At 46.7% G+C, this 24,087-nt stretch overlaps 1 protein-coding gene across 4 annotated transcripts in view; it reads right to left on the reverse strand.

Annotated features, from left to right (window-relative positions):
- Positions 1 to 17,805: 17,805 nt before the first annotated feature.
- Positions 17,806 to 24,087, reverse strand: part of LOC119433020 (PP2C-like domain-containing protein CG9801) — a 42,094-nt gene continuing 35,812 nt past the window's right edge. For 2 of the 4 annotated variants that reach the window (XR_007464517.1, XM_049659385.1), the window contains exon 9: positions 17,806 to 20,339. The gene's annotated coding sequence lies outside the window, so the exon portion shown is untranslated. The remainder of the gene's footprint in view (positions 20,340 to 24,087) is intronic. The other 2 variants (XM_049659386.1, XR_007464518.1) reach the window with 2 other exon arrangements.

Raw genomic sequence — 24,087 nt, forward strand, 5'->3', positions numbered from 1 at the left:
TCTACAAGTACTTCCCCTACAGAATTATATTCCCATCCTCAAGGGCGGGATGCCGTGTTGGAAATAAGGGGCTGAACTTCAAATACTTGACGCACAGGGCAAGGCTTTGTGCACCATCAGCCAACCGAACTAGCGTGCTTATAGGCGTAATCTCGAGCGCGCACAACTTCGAGGCTCGAGCGGCGATCCGGGACACCTGGGGCGGCACAGCCCTGAAGATGGGTTTCGACGTAGTCTTCCTGCTGGGAAAGACATCGGACCAGGAAATACAGCGCAAGATTCTCTCGGAACACAGCTTGTACGGGGACATCGTTCAGGGAGACTTTGTCGACAGCTACAGGAACCTCACCTACAAGACCGTGATGCTGATCCGCTGGGCTCGAGAAAAGTGCTCGGAGGCTAATTTTGTGCTGAAAATCGACGACGATATACTTCTCGGCGTGTGGGACTTCGCCGTAGTTGTGAACGGTTTAATCGGAGTCAAACGCTCGATGTGGGGTTTTCTGTTTCGTGACACGCGCCCAAGACGCGACGTCCATTCCAAGTGGTACATGTCTAGGGAGGAATACGCTCCAGATACCTATCCCCCCTACCTCGCGGGGGCCGGATACTTAATCTCCGGTGACAGCATAGCCGCACTGGAAAGCATCACCGAAGACGAGTGCTTCTTCCCTTTCGAAGACGTATACCTGACCGGAATCATCGCAGAGAGAGCTCAAGTTAATCGTTCAGGTTTGGAAGGGTTCTCCATCACACATAACCTGTACCGGCAGCCATGTTCTACGCCCAGGGTTGTGATCTCTCACAACTGGAGCCCCGAGGCTTTGAGGACGCAATGGAAGCATGCCGTCTCCAGTTTGAATTTTGGACTTTGCATCGGAATAAACCAAACTCAGATGGTATCATAAATTCTGCGGAACGAAGTGACTCCATGGTGCGTATTTTTAGCATATCTTGATCACCATCACATTGTTCATGCCGCTTTAACTATATAAAGTCAACGAAAAATGTTTACGGACCACGAGATCTTGCAAAACATCCAATTTACGAGCCGGCCGCCTCACAGCGAAGCCTTGTGTCACACGCTTTGTAAAGTCGTGTGACATATGTCAAAGTACAGCACCAAAAAACCTCGTTGGTCGAATCCCTTTGGGGAATATGCCCATCATCGACACACCATTTCAACGGGTCGCCGTCGACATTATTGGCCCCCTGTCCCCAACTTCAGCTAAGGGAAACAGATACGTGCTAACGATGGTGGACTTTGCTACACGTTATCCGGACGCGGTAGCACTGCCGAGCATTGAGACCGAGCGGGTAGCAGAAGCACTGTTAGAAATGCTTTCCCGGGTTGGAGTCCCACGAGAAATAGTGAGCGACCGTGGAACGTCGTTCACATCCAACCTTATGCAAGAACTCGGGCGACTACTTTCATTTCGTCACCTTCCTACAACTCCCTATCATCCCATGGCAAACTGACTGGTGGAAAGGTTCAATGGAACTCTCAAACAAATGGTCCGCCGCATGTGCCAAGAATGCCCTAAACAATGGGACAGATACCTGGCTCCCTTGCTTTTCGCATACCGTGAAGTTCCCCAAGCAAGCCTTGGATTCTCGCCATTCGACCTACTTTACGGTCGATTCGTCCGGGGACTGATGTCCATTCTGAAGGAACTGTGGACAGGCGATAACGTCGATGCGGAAACGAAGACAACTTATGGATACGTTGTAGATACGTTGTGGGGAAAGGACACAATATTTTTTTAGATATTTTTTTACGTGTACTCCGAGACTTGTGGACTCAGTAGAAGTGCATACCGAAGTGAAGAAGACGAGCTGAGGGCAGGTCGCACGGGAGCTGGAAGAAAAAAGAACAAAAACGAAGAAAAAGAAGCGCTACGTGGCGAACGTGCGGAGGAGCTCGAGCGGCGAAGCCACGGTGACAGCAGGTCGGGTGCGACGCTCGGGAAGAAGAGCTCGGGCCGTGGGTCCTGCTGCGGCCGAGTGACCAAGGCGTGCCTACCCGGGCCAGATGCGGAGACCTGTTCCGGGACCAAGGACGAGGCCTGCTGAGCGGCTCCTGCCAGGGTGCAGTTGCTGAGGGCTGTCCTTGGTCGAGGCCTACCGAGGTGCTGTCCGCGTGGGCCGACCCTGGGTCGCGGTCCTTGTGAGTTGCGGACGGACAACGCAGTGGTGTCCTCAACATAGCCAGGCGCCGCACACGGTAGCGCAGCCGCGTGCCGGCGACGGTTCCAGCAGCAGCAGCAACCGTGCCACCTCTGCCTCGGCGACCATACCGCGGCAACGACAAGCGAGTCGATCGTCACGACCGAGACCGTGAGATGGTTTCTTCGGAACTCCTGACGCGGCGAACGGTGGTGTAGGACTGAGCGTGGCGTACATCGGTGTGCGCGTGAAAATCCGCTGTGACATTGTTTTGTTCTCTTTTCATTTCCTTTCCTTGCCCACCGTGTGTTTGAAAGAAAAACATTTTTTTTGCCTACTAGCGTTTCTTGTGCGTTTTTCTCATCTCAAGACACACAAACAAGTGACGAACGTCCATAATCATCACACCTTGTATTCGCATTTACTTCTTTCTGGGGTTTTACGTGCCAAACCAAGTTCTGATTATTAGGCACGCCGTATAGTGAAGGGCTCCGGATAACTTTTGACCACCCATGGGGTTCTTTAACGTGCACTACAACGCATGCACACGGGATTTTTTGCATTTCGCCTCCATCGAAATGCGGCCGCCGAGGCCGGGATTCGATCCCGCGACCTCGTGCTCAGCAGCGCAACGCCTTAGCTGACTGAGCAACCGCGGCGGGTGTATTCGCATTTACAGATTCTACTAGTATACGTGAACTACATTGTGATGTTCGGTTTTACCGACTACTATTGAGGGCTGCTCAGAAATTGGACATTTTCTGGGATCCCGTGGTCCGTAAACTTTTTTTTTTTTTTTGACGGTACGTACGTCACAAGCTCACGGCCTCTTGCTCTGTTCTCCTTACATCTTCCTTGAAAGGAAAGGAAGATGTAGGAAAGGAAGGTTTTGAAAGGAAGCCACCGCCGGGCACATCGGGACGAGTACGTGGTCAGTAGTTTCCTGTCCGTTGAGGATATTCAACGCTTTATTTCCCTTAAACTTAGTGTGTTTAGGCGGGCCAGGAAGTTTAGTTTGGTGTCAAAGGTTACTCCGATAACTTATAATCTCGTTCGACCGGCAGCGTGGCGTCATTTAATTTCAGGACTGGGGTTACAGTGTAGCCCTCGTTTCAGAGAAAACAAACAGTAACTGTTTTCTGGGTGGAGAAGCTTAAGCCATTCTTGTTAACCCATTGTGTAAGTTTATTTATTGTGATTTGAAGGTGCCTCTCACAGGTTGACAAATTTGAGGCACGGCAAGCCACTTGCAGGTCGTCGACGTATATAGAGTTCATAACAAACGACGGTATAACCTTATTAACTGAGTTCATTTTTACTATGAAAAGTGTTGTGCTGAGAACATAGCCTTGCGGAACACCATTTTCCTCTGCAAATGTACGAGAAAGTACTGTGCCGAGACGTACCTGAAATGTTCTATTAGACATGAAATCAGCTAGGCAGTTGAGCATTTTACCACGGATCCCGAGGTCAGCCAGGTCTCTTAAAATTCCATATCTCCACGTAGTGTCAAAGGCTTTTTTTTTTCTAAACCAAAGAAAACTGCCAATCAATGTTGCTTATGTAAAAATGCCTATCGAATGAATGTTCAAATACAGCGCTGAGAACAAGCCTTTTCTTTTCATACTGGATCCCAGTTCACAGGGGCAAACACTCAAAATACCGATTGACTGTCACCAAGAAATGATAAGAATAAAGTATGTGAACATACAGAAAATGATTGGCAAGCGCAACATGTGTAACTGCGAAGTAAATTTCTTGTTGACATATGCAGATATCTCTGATACAGTAACAATAACCACGTGGGGCTATCAAACTGTACGAGATAAAATGGGGCAATAATATTTATAATAAATACGCAATATTCAATAACATTCATAACTTGGCCAATAATAATAAGATAAATTGGGCAATAGTATTCCAACCTCCTCTCCTCCCTTTTCTTTTATTCATTCCTTTCTTTCCTTTGAAGCTAAACATTTCGACAGAATTACCTGTCTGGTTGGGAAAATTGATTGAGACTTAGAGATTGACTCCAACCAAATAACGAAATTTACTAGCCGGACGTTTCGGAACCAATTCGGCTCCTTCTTCAGGGGGTTTTTCTTCGGAGGTGGCGGTGTGCCGCTTTTAAAAGGTCCATCGTAAGAAAGGAGAGGAAGAGGGAGAGAGCGTAAGGTGCGGAAACACTTGACAGGGCACCTGTTCGAGACAGACAAAAGAGGGGGTGGGGCTTCGGCGTCACTGGTCGGCTGGGTTTACCGATGCTGGGCGCCCTTTAGTCGCGGGAATGCGTGGGGGGGGGGGGGGGGGGGGGGGGGGGGAAGGGGGACAAGTTGTTTTGGTGTTGCTGACCTAGAGCGGGGGGTCCTTTCTTCCCTTCGTCGCGTCTGCAAGGCCATGAACATACAAAGAGGGAAGGATGCCCTTCACGCGGCTAATATTACCCGCCGTGTTCTGAATGTGCCATGACTCCAGTAGTAGCCTTTTTCGCCAGTTTGTCTCTGTTTGAAGGATTTGGGTTTCTTGGAAAGAAATCTTGTGGTCGGCGTCTTCGGAATGTTCGGCGACGGCGCTGCGTATTCTGTTGAATGTTCTGACGTCAGTTTTCACGTTGTCTGATTCTTTCTTTTAGATTTTTGGTTTCCCCGATGTACGACGCCGGACAGTCGGCACAGCTGATTTTATAGACGACGCCTTGAGCTTTTTCTTTTGGTGGACGGTCTTTTGGTAAGGAATGAGGATATTCAAAGTGTTCATCGGTTTATGCGCGACGTTGAGGCCTTCTTTTTTCAATATTCGGCTGAGAGCTTCGCTGGTACCTTTGACGTATGGGATGGACACTCGTTTCTGTGGTCGAGGGGGAGTCAACGGTTGGAGATCTCGTAGTTTGTTTTTTTCTTTTTTGTTGTCGAGTTGTTTTTCGAATGAATTCTGTTGTATAGCCGTTCCTTTTGAGTTCGTTGAGAACCGTTCTCCTTTCTTTCTTTTGATCTGATTCCAATGTGCAATGAGTTTCGACTCTTTTCAATAAAGAATTTACGACCGATGCCTTGTGGTTTGCCGGATGGTTGGATGCGAAGTGTAGGTAGCGGCCTGTGTGTGTTGGTTTTCGGTAGACTGAGAATTTTGGATTGCCGTTGGTAATTTTAGATTGCCAACGCCCCCTGTCGCCCAGGCTACTTCCACGAAAAGAGGAACCTACAGTGACACGTCAACCGGCAACCACACTTTCCTCCTCCGACGTTGAGTAGCACATCCTTTATTTTTTTTCAGTTCAACACCCTCACCGCTAACACACCCTCGGTCGTTGCGTCGCCCACCCTCCTTACCCTCTCCCCTTTAGAAGAACCTTACCTATGTATACTAGGGATGGTCGATTGATTTTCTTATCCGATTAACGATTACTGATTCTTAATTTTAGCATTTAATCGGTTAATTGCTATCGATGCCGGGTTTTTCATCGATTAATTGATTGAGACTTTTCCCGGGCACTTTTAAAATGGTTGAAACACAGTTATCTACTTTTGGAGGACCCCATTTTAATGTTTGACAGGTGGGACCGAGTTTGAAACACAAGTGTATAAACGTGTGATAAAGTACATGTAGAATAAACCGTAGTTTTAAGACGCAACTCAGTACAGGAAAAAAAAAAGAGAACAGGACAGGAAAGAGCGTCACTTGCAACTAGTTTCTTGAAAGCAGACAGGGGTCAGATTTACAGGAGAAGGTGGACTTATGCGCACGTACATTTGCGCACATAACTCAAAGTTTGCATCATTATCCAATCTTTGTTCGGCTCTTGTTTCTTATGATGATCGTGTTTACATTCAGCGTAAGGGTATTTGAATTGGTTCCTGTGTCGCACCAGTGTTATGTAACATATTTTTATCTGCTATTGACCGAGACTCGGCTTGTGCTACTGACGATGCAAAAGTACAAAAGGTTTTTTTTTTTATGTTTTAGGTATGTGGACTATTTCTTGGTGAACCCGCCGGGGTCGCTCAGTCAGCTAAGGCGCAAGTTGCGCTGCTGAGCACGAGGTAGCAGGATCGAATCCCGGCGGCGGCGGCCGCATTTCGATGGAGGCGAAATGCAGAAACGCCCGTGTGCTTGCGTTGTATTGCACGTCAAAGAGCCCCAGGTGGGTCATAATTATTTCGGAGCCCTCCACTACGGCGTGCCTCATAATCAGAACTGATTTTGGCACGTAAAACCCCAGAAAGAAGAAGACGAAGATTTCTTGGCGATTTTGAAATCTAAACTTTCTGTAACGACCACTAATACAGTGGAAGAACTTATAGCGCTATTTGGACAACATGACAAAAGACTTTCCTTTGCGCATGAGCTTCGTTTACAAGACGAGCTGCAGTTTTTTAGATTTTAGTCTATTCTTGTCTGAACGACACATCTGTTGGGCGTACTGCCCGCGCTGACGCAAAGAGCTTTTACCCTTCGACTCAGCGCATACTAAGCTTGTTAAAAGGTCAGTAGTCTCCATGTCTCTTGAGGCGGCGTTGGCGAGGTCTTGCTATCACAAAATGCAGGAAAGCTTTAACTGTCAGGTTGCACGGCTGCGATCAGCCGGATACCCTTGTTCTATCACGGCGGTTGCAGTTGCGGAAACCCTCCTTCAAAAATTGAAGGTTAGGCGGAAAGTCAAGCCTCAAGTGGAAAAAGGCATCAGGTTGTTCCGTACATGCATAAAGTGACCCGCAATCTAAATAATGTGGCCAGGAAGTACAAAGTACTGTAGTGAACGCCATCCGCGCGCCACTATAAATGGCCCCCGTTTAAATGGCTAGTTTATAGCGCCACTCTTGAACACCACGTCAAGCACATGAAACGCAAGTGTGTTGGCGCACGCGCCTCCCCGTGTCTTTTTTAGTTTAGTCTTTGTTTGGAACTCATTGCTCACGGTCTCATCGCTCTTCGCCCGCGCTAGCAACCAACAGTGGTGACCCAACATGAACACGCACAGCGACATCGACGCGCCTACCGTGTCTGCAGTCGAATTGAAGCTGCCCCGCTTTCGGCCCGCCGACCCCGAACTCTGGTTCATTCAAGTCGAGGCACAGTTCGCCGCCCGGCGCATCACAGCCGACCTCACGCGCTACCATCACATCGTGAGTAGCTTGCCGCCAGCTACAGCCAGCGAGGTCCGCGATTTGCTTCTCGCCCCACCTGCGGAAAACACCTATCAAACTTCGAAGGAGACACTAGAAGGATAAACACTATCCCTCTTAGCGCACGCGAGGTGCTTCGGCAGAGTTTACGGAAAAGGAGGAAGGCCACAAGATGTACGGCAGCAGAAATTTTTAGGTAGCTACGTACCATGCAATTACTATCGATAACTTGAGCCAGCGTTGTGTACTCGAAAGGTCATTGCTTAAATTTCAGCTTCTGACCGCTCGCGAGCGGCGCCGATCACAAAGCGGAGCTATTCTTAAAGGCTGATCGATTAATGTGAACGTACAGAGCCGAGCTTGGCTCAACATTTGTTGCTGTGGTCGGACAGTTTAATCACTATCTGCAGATTTGCACATTATAGGCTATAGTACACCCCTCGTGACCTACTGAAAATGTTTGAGCAAAGGGAAATTGTAGACATTTTCCTAATGTCGCTATTACCTTTAGTATTTACATAACACTTTCGATCTGAAACTGTGAAAGCGAATGGTCATTCTCAAAGCTTTCTTTATTTGAATATGAATATTAGCAATTTTCACGAGCCTGTTGCTGGCTCTTTTCTTTGAATGATGACCTGCGTGAAAAGTTGAGTGGTTTTGTTGTCCACTGGTACCGGGCCGTGACCCGGCGGTTAGGATTGCCCACACTATGCAACTCGTGTCCCCGTTCTAGGGTTAACGGTGCAGCCGGTCACGCGCGGTTGAAGGCGCGGGTGTCGTCACGTGTAGTCGGGCAATGAAACGTGAGATCGGCGACGTCATGAACGACGCCTGGCGGGACGCGGCGACCAGCTGTTGCCGCCGCGCATGCACTCACGTGCACAGTGAACGAGCGCTTTTTCATTTGACGAAGGCACACGCAGACTCTAGGAAGATAGTGCACAAAATTTTCGAATACCGAATAGAATATATTTCCATTTGATTTGGGGCTCGAAATAAGTAACTGATATGGGAAACAACGAATATTAAAGGAATAATTTTTGAAATATCTAGAACCGACGTGCAAGCAATCAACAAAGGATGAATTAAAAATAGCAAGGGTTTCATTTTACTTGTTGCATATCTTGCTGTCTTGCCTGCATACCTAACGCATAGCCCAAGCTCTTATACGACAAAATATTGATCTCGGGGTGATTTGCCTGCTTAATTCTCGTGTGACATCGATGCAGGTGGGGTACAAATATGATATTACCTTATGAATTGGAGATTTCTACTGACCATGCTCTCACCGGTACTCTGGTACTCCCGCTTAGATCACAAATTTACCATTTTGTGAAACATCTTGTTTCATTTTAACGCCTGACTTTTACTTAAGTGCTGACAAAAGAGCTCCTTGAATACGATAATTCTGCACTACGGGAGCTTAATGATGTGTAGGGTGAAAAATACCACAATTAATCTGGCTTATTTCAGTGCATAGTCAGGGGTGGGAATGCCCAAAGTCATTTTGGAGCAAGTAAAATTGCGTTTTGGAGCAGTTTGAGCAGACAAAATTGCCTCTTTGAGCACCTTGGAGCACATTAAATTTCAGTTTGGAGCAACTTGCAGCAGTTAACATTTCATTTTGAAGCAGTTTGGAGCTGGCCAATTGAAATTTCGGTGACATTATGGAATATGGCAACGCACTTCGAATGCACAGCGAAACACAGAATCAACGAACACGAAGCGCGTAGAAGCGCGCTTTGTAGCTATAGCGTACTAGAATTTGGCAATCGCAATCCTGCTTCCCTGAGCCTTCGCCGTACCGTGCTATCGCTCACTCTGTCCAGGTCAAAAGCACTTCGCATGTCCTTTGCACTTTGAAATGGCTTGTCGTTCACTGCAGCAACAATGCAAAGGTCTTGGTCATTCGTGGTTGATCGACGTCGCCTCTTGGCGGCGTGTCGTTTATGCGTCCTTCGTCTCGGCAAGCCTGGACAATCCTGTTGACGGTCTTCGAAGGACGGCTTGTAACGAGAGCAATATCGCGCTGCGTATAACCTCCTTTAGACATTCCTGTGATATCTTCGCGCTGTTAAAGAGGCTCTCGAGACATCGTTAGGGCGCAGAATCGCATTTGACTGTTGTGCGTTGGTCGCTGTAGTGTTCTTTATAATTGATGCTGAACTAACTTTGACGTATCGCGGATGGACAAAAATTCACAAAAGCGACCGTTTACCCGTCATTCTTTTCATTTTTAGTCTATTCGTGCGTCGCCATTGCACTCTAAAAACAGTTGCACCCTTTGGGGGGCATTTTTGCCACACAACAATAATCGTCATCTGTCTTGCTTGCGTTTCCTATCTTGAAAACTCTGCACTTGCTACTTTCCTGTCGAGAACGCTGTGTCACGCTGATAACGCTCTTGTCGTTCGTGACCGAGAAGTGCCGGGCGCACAGCGTTAAAGAAAGGAAAGCCACGCAAGTCAGATGACGATTATTGTTCTGTGGCAAAAATACGCCCCAAAGGGTGCAACTGTTCTTAGAGTGTGGTTCGAACGCCACCGCACCGCTGTTAAAGGTGCCACTGGCAATTTTGAGCCAAGATCTACAGGTCCCGTCAAACGGTAGCACGAGGAACAAAAAAAAAAAGAAAGACAGAAAAGCATGCAAGAAAAAGAATGACTCGCTGCAAGTCAATGCGACGCGCAACCGTCTTATCGGCTGTCGGCGGCCAGTGAAATGCCATAAGCTGCCGTTTTCGACAAACGCAGGCGTCGTGAAAGAGCCAACGGTTAGCGGAAGAGCGCGCCATTTCACCTCTGGTTTCGACAGTGCCGTCCGCGTACTGCTCTAACTCGGTTTCGAGGCTATTATTTGCCACGTGTTAGCGCGTTCCCGCTCATATTGCTCACCGTAGTACGCAAGACTGCGCATTATAAATGGGATCGTTCGAAGCATGAAGACATAGAGGCAGCTCAAATAAATACTGCTATGCGGACTTTTTGACGCGAAAGCGTTAAATCGCCCAGTGAGCGAAAAAGCCTGCGTCCGTAGTTTATAGCAGCAAAACGACCCCCATTGGCTGCGACGCCACTTCACGAACGCGCCTCGACGTCGCTGAGCGGGCGGGCGAAAGGGTACACCTGCTGCATTGATAGCGTCGCCAGGTGTTCTTAAACACAGAAGCTTTGTTTTTTGAAGACCTTACAAAGATCCTCAAGCCAAAAATCCGATTGCCTGCCAATTTCCTTAATGTACCCCCTCTCGCTCAAACGTTTTCGGAACACGGGATGCCAGTAAAATCTAAATTTCACCGTAGCCTAGGCACAGCTAGCGCCTTCAACACATTCCTGACATACGTTTCACATTCCTGTCGTGAAGTCGCGAGAAAATTTAACTTATTGTCATTTTCCGTGCTGCGAAATATTCTGAGGGAGGCTGTATATATCTTTCCCTTAGCTTCGACTTGGTCTACAGTTCATAAACCCCGATTTCAACAAGGTCGTTTCTGACAGATGTCAGTGTGGCGCCGTGCCTTACTCCCCAGAAATCTACTGCAAGTGCATTTTGACCTTACGCCCGCAAGCTTCACCAAATATACCGCGGTGAGTGGAACAAAGCTATGCGATGCACGTCACGACTACGACTGCTTGATTATAATTCACGAGTGCAGCTTCCAAGCAAGACAGAAGTTCAAAGCAAGATGGGGGTTTGAGGTGTAAACCGTGCTCGAACAAGGAACGTCGCTGGGACCAACGTATACGACAAGGGGAGCTTTATTCGTCAGGGCGGGCGCGGCCCTGACGAAGACAGTTCATCTCGTCGAAACGTTAACTTCGACAACGTTCCTTATTCGACAACAGCTGACCACTTCACAATTGTAGCTTTTTGGGAGATTTGATACGTGGTTATACAGCACTGAATCGCCCGCTAACAGAACGGAATCGAGAAACAAAATCGGAGACACACACACAAAGAGAGACATGGACATTGATTTTACTTTAGACGCACCACCTGGAGCTTGTAAGTTTCGATGGACTGCAAATAAATAAATGGAAACATTGTTCCATTACGTTTCACCACGACCATACCAAGTCAACGTGCGGCATAACCGCTTCTACCCAACAAAGCGTCAACTTCAATTCACATTCATTTGTCCATACAAATGCGCAGTACATCTAAAACTTAAAAAAAAAAATCGTGTTCTTACGTGTGCTTTGAGGAGGCTTTGAAGAAAGTCAGGCTGAGGTGTTCCCGCAAGAGCCGTTCGATCACTTCGCGAGGCAGCCACCGCCGACCCAGGCACTCGGGTTCGAACCCAGGCACGAACGCCGCCCGTCGACCCCGTCGCTTCGGCAGGCAACTTTCGGAACAACGCATGCAATGCCGCATGCCCCAGCACGGCGGCGATACTGGAAGCGCTCGTATCGTTTGCACTGTCACCGCTGTCGCGTTCGACTTCCGGTCCAGAGCGCTCCCGCTGATAGCATCAGCTCAGCCGGGGCTGCCAAGAAAAAGGAAAGGGCTAGGTAGTGACGAAGGGCTTGATGCGTTTCATGTCAAAATATATATACTCACGCAGGAAACCATCGACGGTGACTGTGAAATGTAAGCGAATAGCCGAACGCTTTGAGAAAGATAACCCGATAACCGCTCGTCTGACACACGACGGTTGCTATACTCCGCTACCCGTCTGCAAATGTCTTCGTTATCGCGTCTTCCGATCACTACACTGGTTTAGTACCTGTGCGCCGCTTCTCAGAAGAGGTGAACTGTTTATTAAAGGGCTGATGCGCTTAGCGTGTATTAAATAGAGAATATTTAACGTCCTTGCTTCATGGCGCGATCCCGTAGCAACAGAGGCTTTAACCAGCAGATCTGTAGCGGTAGTCATGGGTGTGAGCCGATTCTTAGAATGCTATTTGTCTCCATACCGACGCGAGCGCCGGCCCTGGAAGTTAGGCTGCCAACCGTCCCAAGTTGAGCGGGACAGTCCCAACTTTTCAGCAAATGTCCCGCGTCCCAACTTGATCCATTAAGGACGGTCAAATGTTCCAACTACTGCTTTTTTGTCTACAGGATAACAATGAATGTATACACCTGACTTCCCTATTATAACGCCTGCCAGCTCGTTTCCACGTTCTTCTTTTTGTACGCGTGATTTGTTGCGTATTGTCATGCACATAAAGGCGGTCTCGTTTTTGTCGTGGTTCCAGTTCCGCCGCATACGTAGGCCCTGACCGTTGACAGCACCTCTATCTAAGCCGTGTTAGTCAAGTAACTATACTGCACCTTTCTTGTTGCAAATCGCGACACGATAGGTCACAGCGCATGTCCTGTCATTTTCTTTTACGTCTCTGCCGTCCATGTTAAGTCGCGCAGCCCAGCTATAACTATGAATCCAGGCCAAAAAAGTTTTGATCAACCTTTTTGCACGTATAGACATGCATGCGGCCTACTGGCACTTAGGGTATGACTGACAGGGTCGGCCCTACTCAGCAAAATCGCTTTTGCCCTTGACCATGTAAATTTTATTCACATTTGCAATGTTTGTAAAACACGTTATGTTAGTTATGAACATATTATTTTGAGCAAGCCACTTTTCTTCCTTTTTTTATCGCACAGAGCATAGCGTGATTTGCCGCCTTCTCGGGTGTATTACCCAAAGAGGCGGACACTGTTTTCACGACAAATCGGAAGGTCCAGGCGGCTTATTAAGAAATATCCCCAAATTATTTTAGATGCGAGAGCATCTTATACTCGGGGCAGTGTCCGTTCTGCGGCGTCCGCACCCATACTGCGCATGCGCAACTCTCCCTCATTCTCCTCTCCTACGCAGGTGTGCGCTCTCCTCCTCCCTTCTCCCCCTCTCCGCCACAGGTGCGGTGCAGCAAATAATTGCACATAACTCTCTCTCTCTCTCTCTCTCTCTCTAAGGATACGCCGATAGGCGGCGCAAGTGTCGCGGCGCAGTATAAAGCGCGCGTTCGTTGTGCTTCCGTCATTCTCTCTCTGTGCAACGATGTGCGAAACGCCATGAACAACGTCAACGTCGGCGCTAGTTGCAGCGGCAGCGCCACCGCCACGGAGCAGAGGAAGGCTCGGGAAGCCGAACGTAAACGTCAGCGTCGGCAAGCGGACCCCGAACTGCGGGATCGTCTTCAAGATACCGCGCGCAGCGACGCTAGGAATCACGTACGATCTCTAAATAAAGACGCAATAACCCTGTACAAACGTCTCCTCTCTTCTCAATACATTCTCTCGCTCTAACTTTCATTGGGTTGTGTTGCCAAATGAAACGAAACGGAAACTCGATTTGCACCTCCCGCGATGCTTTCGCATCCCACCATGGTTGCCCGTAGGGTGAGATGATGTGATTTTTTTAATTATTCACTTTACGGCAAATGTTCCAATTGGGTAGTGGAAGCCGAGTAGAAGTGAAATCATGCCTGCCTTGCAGAAATACCAAGATTAGCGTCACTTACGAGATATCTGTCATGAAAATCAAAAACGAAAAGCTAAAGAAAGTTGACATAATCTGGAACTGCTTGACGCACGCTTTGGGGAAAAGTGTTAGCCGGCACCCGTGTAATTCACAAAATCACCTCCGAGATTTTGTTGCTATAGCAAGTCCATTCCAACTCCATTCCGGAAAGTGGAGATCTCCGAAATTTAACACCTTTTAACTCCTTGGAGTTCGACCATTCCCACTCTTGGAGTGACTAAGATGTGGCCCATTCCATTCATTCGATTCCCGTAAATGAAACGCTTTCTCTATAATTGTTTAACACTTGCACTTGCGCGCCTAGAAAGAAATAAAAAAAAAGCATTCTTGCCGTCTTGATAACGTAACAAATTATGTTACGTTCTATTTTTCCGCACATGAACAAACATGCTTTGTGGTCTCTTATCTCTTCGAGACATGGTTCATTACTCAATGTGAGAACATTCATCGTGAGATGGGTTCTGCAAGATTTCTTTTTTTTTTTTTGTCAAATTTACTGGCATAACAACACGCACCATTTTCCAGCACATCTCTCTGACCGCCTGTTATCGTGCGTTCTGTACACACGAGTGTGCGAAAAACATGGCGCGCTTTTCAAATCACTGATGCCTCGCGCGCAGGGGGCCACCATTAGCAACATGGCCATTTTCGGCCGGCATCCCTATGCCGTAGATCAGAGATGCTCTTTCTAAATCAAATAATTCTTGGTAACTTAGTAAAGTATTTTTCTAAAACTGAGCAGTTTATAGAGCTTAACTCCTTAACAAAAGGTAAGGAGAACCAGAAGTTTGTCTAAGTTACTTCAACGTTACAACTAAGAAAAGATTCCGCGTTATCAGAGTGTAAAATGCGTAGAATACCGGTGTTGCTTATTCATAATTGTTGCAGCAAAGGTAGTCACCTATAGGTAGATAGTGAAACGTGTTATTAAGTAACAATGAAGCAGTAAATTGGCTAAGTCTTGACTAATCTGCTTGGCAAATTTACCGGCTTTGTAGTCTTGCTTAAAATCAACATTCGGCATTCAATGACAATGTGCCCATTTCATTCCAACTCCACTACGGAATCTTGGGCTCCCATTCCATTCCGGGTGTTTGAAAACGTGGAATGACTCCGGACTCATTACAACTTCGGAGTGGCCACTCCGCAACTCTGCCAGCCATATAAGGACACTCGATGTGGCTTGGCGGTACGTGCATATGCACGGGACGCAGGTGGCAATGGACGCAGGTGGCATGGCGGTACGTGCAGCTGGGCCCAAACTCGGGCTCGTAGCCCGACTGCTCGTAGCCCGACTGCTCGCGCTCTGCCTACGGGCGCAGGAGTTCGCCGGCCTCGAGCAGCAATCCGTGATCGGGTGGAGTTGCGACGCCCGGGTACAGGATGGCAGGAGTCCCCGGCCGGGTGAAGTCTTTGATCGAGGCTCGGGCCCAGAACCCGACGGTCCGTCTTCAGCTCCCGGTCCGCGGTGGCCAACCTTCTCCTGGCGTCGCTTCCTGGAACTCGCCCCTCTCCTATGCCAGTGCGCCTCGCTTTTCTGCCGCTCTGGCCGATTTGTATTTGTCTGATTGGCCCCTGGGACCTCCGTGGCTCCTTCCGATTGGATTCCTTTCCTTTCATTTTGTCTTCTTGCGCCGCGCGTTCTCGTGCCTGACGAACTTCGATGTCGTCGTCCTAGCACGGAATCCGCCTCCGCGCGCGCACTCTTTGTCGTCCTCTTCTTTTCTTCTCCCAAGCATAATTATCTCTCAAGAAGACTCCTGCCTCTGCCGCACTTCTCGCTGTGCAGGGCCCAGGCAGTCACTCTCAGGCTTCTACAAACAAGCACTTACCCGAGCCCTGCGGCACTGCACACAATGTACACCGAACGGTTCCCAAGCCCGGACTGCCCCCCGTGTGGTGGTTATGCGGACTTCGAGCATGACCTGTGGGGCTGCGCCTCTGCCACTCCCCCTTTCGTCCACGAGGAAATGATGAAGCTTATTAAGGCACAGGACCAGACCTCTCAAATCCTGGCAGTCCAGAGGGCCCGCGAGAGGGCCGTCAGGTTTGACCTGACCATGGTCCTCAAGTGGGCCTAGCCAGGTGACGTTGAGTTTACTCGCGTCTATTGTGGACCGAATAAAGTTGTTTCACTCACTCTCTCCCAACGACGGCACTGTCTCACGCACTCCACACATTACAGTGGGAAAGCTCTCCCCTAGGATGATCCCCCCCAATATATCAGCTCCCTGCCCTCAAATCCCTGGCCAGCCAACCGTCCTCGGCACCTTGCCCAAATCCCATCTTCGGGGCCCTGTGTCTGTATGGGGGGCGACATCGACAGGGCCCCGAAGATGGGATTTTGGCAAGGTGATGGGATTTGGCTCGCCCATCAGCGTTTTACCCGACAAGTATACGCCCCGGGCTCCCCATAAACATCTGACAGGAGAGGAGGCCATCAATTGGAGAAAAATTCAAACAGATGTTCATCCCCACTTAAAACTTTAAAATATTACACGCCACATTCCCGACGCGCTATCGAGGTTCCAGCCCCTGTTGCGGAAGAAGTCCTACACTTTTTCACATTACCTGGGCACACATGAAAGATACAGATTTGGCAGCACAACACACGTTGGAACAGTGGGAGGCGCGACTTTCTGAGACCGGGCCCAGGCCGGGCCAGCTGCTTGCATCAGAAGCCCGGCTGATCCCAACGTTGAAGATTGCTGATCTACCAAGTTGGACGGGAGGCTTAGGCCAGTGGGACTCCCGACTAGGGCTCCCCTATGAGAATAATCTATTTTTAACATTGAATAAAAGTTTTTTCTCTCTCTCTCGGGGCCCTGGCTGACCCACCATGTGGTTCGCCAGGCACACGAGATGCCTGTAGGCACATATTTAATAAACTGTTATAATATAACCCAGCGCCAGCCACTTAGCTCGAGAGCAGCATTTTTTATTTGTAAATGAATTACATGTTATTCTTCTATTGTTATTTGCATGTGAGTAGGACTTTTCGTTCATGTACCAAGATATTTCTATGACGTTTTCTAAGCTACTAACTGCTATCAAAAAATACCACTGCCAACAGCGCTGTGGCAATACTGGCTGCATACTCTGGCTGGCTGCATACTCTCAAGCCAGGGTATTTACAGTATTCATAATATATATGTACAGCAGGCACTGGCCAAATGCTAGCATTGATATTGGCAACAATATGGCCCACTGCTGGTCTTATGCTAGCGGTACATTGACCGCCGCATTGGCACGATGTTCGCCTAGTTCTGACCATACACTGGGCCAGCATGGAATAGGTAGCACTTGCCAAATGCCAGCCTCGGGCCAGTGCTGGTACCGATTTCAGACAGCACTGGGCCTATGTTTGGTCCTATGCTGGTGTACTGCAAAGGACTGGGCTGGTTTCCACAGTCTCAGCTGTAAATGCACCGCCCGTGCACCGAACCTTGCACAGAGACGAGAAGAGTATTTCAATGATATGTTGCAAGAACCCTTTTCCACATTAATTAAGGCGCTGGTCCAGATTGAAAAACAGCACCTCTTCCTCTCCAGAATCTCTCTCTACTGTGCGATTTGTTTCTGTGAGATCATTTAGCATGCATGACATCGTCCTTGCTAATTATTAGTACGTGAATGTTTACTGCAATATACAACCATAAGCCTAACTCCATGCAGTTGTGCAATACTTTGCTATCGCTATCAATGCTTCTTATGTCAATTGTTATAGCTGTCTAGGGTACTACTTGGTGGGACCTTTACTCCTCTCATCTGTAACCCTCTCTTGTATGTCTGAAACCTTTATATCTCTCCATTAGATTGCGAGATGCAGCTGCTTGCCGATTTATTCCAAGACGTTTCTTAATGGCATACGAGTGGAGGTGGCATTTTCCTTTCCTGTGTTGCTTTGTAAACTGCAGTTGTACAGCAACATTCATCCTGCATCCATTTCATATTGCTGTCATTTTCCGCGCTAATTGCAAGTAGACATTTCTCTCTACTTCCCTTTTAAGAACAAAGAGAACGTCCAAAAGGCATCGCACTTGCTTTTATTTCAGCTCTTGAAGTTAACATACAATTGGGAATCTGAGCCACTTCGCCACTGCAGGTGGACAAAGCGGTGCATGGTTATCACACAATGGGGGAACAGCTACAACAAACTGTACACGCACCATCTTCTGGTGCACATATCCTTCCTCTGCTGTCCTTTGCTTGAAGCCTTGCACACATCACAGCTCAAAAAATGCCTTTAGCAAACGGACACTACAAGCATAGCACAGGCCATCTATCCAGACAGCTTCGCAATAGTTGCCTCTCTATATTCTTTCACCTAGTTTGCCTTCCCACTGACACAGGTGAACTAGCGGGAGCATCACAAGGGCGAGACAGTTGTACATGTTGTCAGTGGTGTGGAATGTGCACGTAAATGCCGAGTCAACAATAAAACCGGGCAACACTGAAAGCTTACCAAGAAGCACAAATGCAAAAGCAGGTGGGGATAAACTGCTGCATATCCCAAGTCTTTCTGAGCACAAACAAAAACACAAAAAAACATGTCTCGCACAGCACACAGAATTCAACAACTGCAAGCACTACAAACTGTGCTGATAAAACATATATAAAAATGCAAACAAAAAATAAAAATATGTCACAAACGCTCACAAAATGTGCAGGCTGCGTATTTGAGGCCATGAGTTTAAATGAGTAAAGTGCAATTCACATGGTGCGATCTTGCTCGCGATTTTGCACGTGGAGCATCATGTTTCAGGCAAACCCCTTTTGGAGAGTGGTTTTTACGCATGTGAAAGTGATGAACTTCTCTGTGAAATCACTTGTAGTGGAAAAGTGAAGTTAATGCAGCCTATTCAAGACAACACGATGACCTGCTCTGTTGCTATGTTTTGATGAACTAATGATCTCAAACTAAGAGGTTTGCCAATGAAATTTAATAAATTCCTTTCATTTGTCTTCACCAAAGAAAACAGAGGGTTAATCACCACAGTTTGCGTTTTTCACTCATTGTGTCCATGTTTTCTATGCCTGCAGCTTCAAATAAAATGAACCCTCAGCAACTTACTCAGCTTTCTGTCATTTTAAAAGTAAGCTAGCTTACACCGAACAATAATTGAGGCTTCCATTTAGATGTATGGTGATGCGAAAACTGCAGTAGGAAACCGCTCCATGTGAAAAAGTTTAACGCGGTACGCACAAATGCAAAACATGTCTCGCACAATTCAGTAAAACCGTCTACAAGGCACTGAAAGCGAGGACTGAAGAAAGATATTAGTGCTTGAAACAACAACATATGGCGGATACTAAATGCTACCACCTCTCCACGAGGTTCTAAACCTGGGATTTCATGGAGGTGGTTGACACAGTGGCAAAAGATGAAAACATAAGGGAAGAAAAATTAAACAGTCATCCTCCTCGCGATTGCACTTACGTAATCAACTGTGATTAGACTAAGTAATCTATTACTATCTTTGGCGTTTGCTTTTGCCTCTTATTGGCCATGGTGCACAAGCTTATTTCCAAGTGTCTACATAGCAAAGGGCAGCAACCTCACTGCTGCAACACGAATCAACCCTGACCGAAAAAATGCAACGAGTTGTCAACTCTGGGGCAGTGTTTCACTTTGTTTACCGAACCTTGCACAGAGGCAAGAAGAGTATTTCAAAGATAGGATGCAAGAATAGAACATACAAATCAGAGGGCCAACAAAACAAAAATTTAAGGATGCAGTAGCTTACAAGAAAACAAGCTTTGCAAGACCTCTTGATCCAAATTCCTTGGTTCGAGGCCACACTTTGGTCAAAATTCCAATGTTATCAGGCATAGGACCTGAGAAAAAAACACACTTATTGAAGCTTGGCACACAGCCTGGATTTAAGATTTGTACTTAGTGTATGCAACCAACTTAATGTTGCACTGTTTTAATTGCTGCAAGCTAAAAGTAGGATGCAAGTGGAACCTGCATTCCAAAAACGTTTGACACTGACTGTACTGTAGACTAATAGTTGTGTTCAGCATGAGATGCAAGCTGATTTTGCATGCGCACACATGCAGCTCACAAAGACATTACAGTTAAGATAGCACATTTACATGTGCATAACCTTACTCTGACACAACTGGCATCACAGCTTTAGGAGCTGTGAGCCCTAAAGCAAAGCAGAGCGCAGCTGTGAAATTACACCTCGCAGTTAGATTTCTGGATAGCTTGCAAACACCCTTTGCACTTTACAATTTCTTCCATTTTCAGTGCTGGTTATACACATGAAAATATGGTACCTTTATGCATAAGGCGAAGGGAAGAAAACCTGGAGGAGGAGTGTGCTGCAACACTGTTCAGTCACGTTACCCTTTCAATGTCACTGATGTGTCGGTATGTTTTCGAGTTTCTGTCAAGCCATGTCACTGATGCCAAATAGAAATGCGAGGATCATGCCAAGAAAGCATTTGCCATTCACTGTACCATTTTCTTCCTTCTACATAACCAAAAATAAACCGTTGTGTTCGTTTTATAATATCCTAAACAGAAGCCAAGGTTGGAGGTGTGTCCCCTACGAAAAAAAAAAAAAAATGACAGTGAAAGGGTTAATGTGCATGGCAATGTGCAAATATATTCCTCAGTTCTTTTTGTTTTGACTTTTTTTCACTAGGGAGCTGATGTAGTGTTAGGAAAAATGAAAAGAGCACACGAAATGCACAATTTTCTGTCCAGCATTACAGACACAGCAAAGCTTGCTTGGAACAGCATTTCAGAAACTGGCTGAGCGTTTCTGAATTCAGGCATGCGCCCGCATGCCTAACATAACACTTACTCTGAACCACCCCAAGCGCATAAAATGAGGGCACACTATAGGCCTCGTGCGCTGGTATAATGGCGCGACCGCTCTGCGACAAGAAGCACCAGGTGCGGTCGATTTCAGTTGGGGCCTTTCAAGCGTGCCGACTAAACGGCAGTGGAGTGGGAGCAACGCCTGCCGCTTTCAACATCATTGTGTGTTGCAAAAGAACTGTCTGAACGTTAGTTGTGTGTTCAACTGTTGCCTCGAGTACTATAATGGCATCGACGAGAAAAAAAAAAAGTCAATGCACCATGTCACATGACTTACATAACTGAAAAATACACGGCGCATATAAACAGCGGAGACATAAGTGCCACTTTTACTATATTTATAATTCCAAATGCACCTTTTTTAAGCCTTTGTTAATTTTTTGTTATCATCGCAAGAAAAAAAAAAGGCTAGGCACAGTGCAAGCTGCAGACAGAATCACATTATGTCACACAATGTACAAATGCGCTGCCGAGACACCAGTTTCTGTTAGCCGCCACATCATAAAGAAGGCCCCTGTGTAATATTTTGCAACGGCAGGCACGTACAATAAGCTACCAAGGAATATATGTTCGGATAGGAACTGCCAATATTTCCAGAGAATGCATATTGCGCGATAACACTACTTATACGTAAGAACTTTTCATGCGCCACTCTGTGGCGTCATCATTTAAGTAAACATGGGGTTCGATTATCGCTGACAGCCAATTCTTCCATGCTCACAGCCAATTGAAACAAGTCTTGGAAAGTGAACGCACTCAAATCAATGGACACCATGCGTTGATGTACTTTAGACTTGGTGCTGCTTACCAAAATTAAAGTCTCGCTAAAGAAGGATTGACTACAGCATAAAGCATTTAACTGAGCCATTTAATGAATAAGATCTGTCAAGATGTGTTGACACTAAACTACAGGAGGTAAAAATCATACTTGGCCTAGTAGACAGGAAACTGATAGCATATATGCCCCTCTGACTTATGGATTGCTTGTTTGTGTAATTTTTGTAGTTGCGTTTCTGTTCAAAAACTGGTATAGACTATGAAGACAGGTTTGGGGAAAATGCAGCTTGTGGCAGCTTGACAATACATAAACGCCTCCCAAGCATAAATGGAAAGGCACGCGTCGGCAGCTTTCACCAAGCGATGCCACCTGTCCTTCTTGTAGGGCTTCTACAGAAAAATTGCTGGTATTCGAAATATTCCCGATTGTACTCCCCGAGCTTTTGTGGCATTATCAAGGCTAGAGTACACAGAAGCTATTTCTTATTAGCTGCCGGGAACTCTGCTTTTAACCATGGCACTCCATGCTATGCAGTATTATGCGAGCGCATGTTAATCCCAATGGATTTTCGCCACTACAGCCGACAGGTGGCGCTGGGTGTTCTGTTCGAAGGTGCAGAGCATGAGGCCTATAAACGAACAGAAATATAAAATGATCCAGGTCAGCTTTTAGAGACTTCTGTTAATATGAGCTGTTAAAAGCAATTCAACATTGGCTACCGCGACTAAACTCAATGAACTCAATATGAGCAGTCTAATACATGAATGTTTCTTTACTCACTTTGTCTTAACAAAATAAAAAGAAAGAAAAAACCCTTGCAGGAATCTCCAAGTAAGCGCCTCTTTCATGCATGACTTGGCAAAAAAAGAAAAAGCAATGGTTCTGTAAGCATTTCTTCAGAGGTTGTTACATAGCCACAATGCGTATACCGTCTGCTCAGACCCTGCACAAACATTACATTCAGTCACTCCAGGATAAGTGCCTTGCTCAGACATGTTAATTAATACCTAGACGACTAATAGTTTGAGTTGCCATAATAGAGGTCAACAACTTGATGCCTTGGCTGCCTCTATACTGAACAATCTGTGAAGAATTGACGTTAAAGAGACAATGCCAAAAACATTGCGCAAGATGGACAGGCGATAGACTATATTCCTATGATCCAGAGAGAAAAATAACCTTCCATCTAGTGACATCTGCCTATCGGATACAGTAGCATGTGCGAGAATGTACGAGGGCTGTGAACAGCCCAAATCTAAAGCTAAACCTACAAGACGCAGATTTAATTAGGGTTTGCAGCACTTTATACAACCGGCCAGAATGCCACAGCATTGTGCACGGCACTCAGTCGCAGCAGATTTATGCGGCGATAATTTTCTTTTTCTTGCGGTCTTTTTCCCCCCAAAACATAACGCGCGTGAAGGATGGTGCATCGTAAAACACTAAGCAGCACCAATGCTACCACAGGACAATTAGCACGCACGACCACTGACCAGAGCGACAAAATTACACTAAATTAGGCGGCAGCTTTTAGATATGCTAGCAGTAGGGGTGCCACACACTGCTACTCGTCAACTAATCTCAACGAGGTGACTTCTAAACAAAATGTGGGCATTTCGCCAACCAAAAGACACAAATTTATTGATTGAGTGTGATTAATCGATTGACTGATCCCAATACGGTTTTCCTAAACTTGGGCAAAAGTTTGTCTCTTGCTGTTCACTTACATTAATCGCTCTTTCAGCATTGAGTGCGCGGAGTATTAAGGAAATAGCAACACTGCAGGAAGAATGTTTACGTTTAAAAAGAAAACTGAACATGAGAACGTAATATAGAGGTATTAAGGCCTCCCATCCAAAAACTTATGTACACTGCCACAGATATAGTGCTCTAATAAAGCAAACAAAAAGATAACAATAATTTTAGCCCATACACGCACGCATGCACACACACAAACAAGAAAATTATTGCCCTCAGGACTTGCACGCAAGAAGCCTAAAAACAAATGACAACTCAAGACACTCTAGCTCACGTGCATAGGCAAGAGGAAGTGAAAGCGTGACAAAGCAGCACTCAATTGGGCCAAATTAAGCTGCCTATGTGGCAACATGCTGAATCATGGACGGACCATACACACATGCACACTATGAGAAACTTCCAAGGTGAAGCGATGAATTTGGAAACACCACATGGTGCGCAGAGCAAGAAAGATTTCGAAAGAGAAACTCCACTTTGTTTCTCTTTAGTGATAGTCTTGATGGTGGAGCCATCTCCTGAAATAAAACTTAAATTTTCTAATCAGGGCTATCTTCTTGAATGAAGCCATAAAGGCATCGGACGTATTATTTCGCACTCAGCACAAGCTACAGTGGGATCCCATTGATACGTTCCTCACTGTTGCATTTTCTCAACTGCCACGTCGCATTTTCACGGTCCCAACATAAAGCCCACTGGCACCCATGTATTATGTTCCCATTTGATATGTTGCCATTCCGTAATGTTCCCACATGTTACATTGTGTTTGAATGTGGCTTTCGTGTTAATGTAGCGGTGTAGAGGCAAACGCTCGCGGCTATGCCTGTCAAGCCCCATCAATGGCCCGACCTGTGGCCCTGCCCCAAAATGCCGGAAATGTGCAATGATCAGTCCCGATAAGGCTCATCTTCAAACAATTGTGGTTTTTGCCCGTTCC

The sequence above is a fragment of the Dermacentor silvarum genome, chromosome 11 (assembly GCF_013339745.2).
Source record: "Dermacentor silvarum isolate Dsil-2018 chromosome 11, BIME_Dsil_1.4, whole genome shotgun sequence".
NCBI lineage: Eukaryota > Metazoa > Arthropoda > Arachnida > Ixodida > Ixodidae > Dermacentor > Dermacentor silvarum.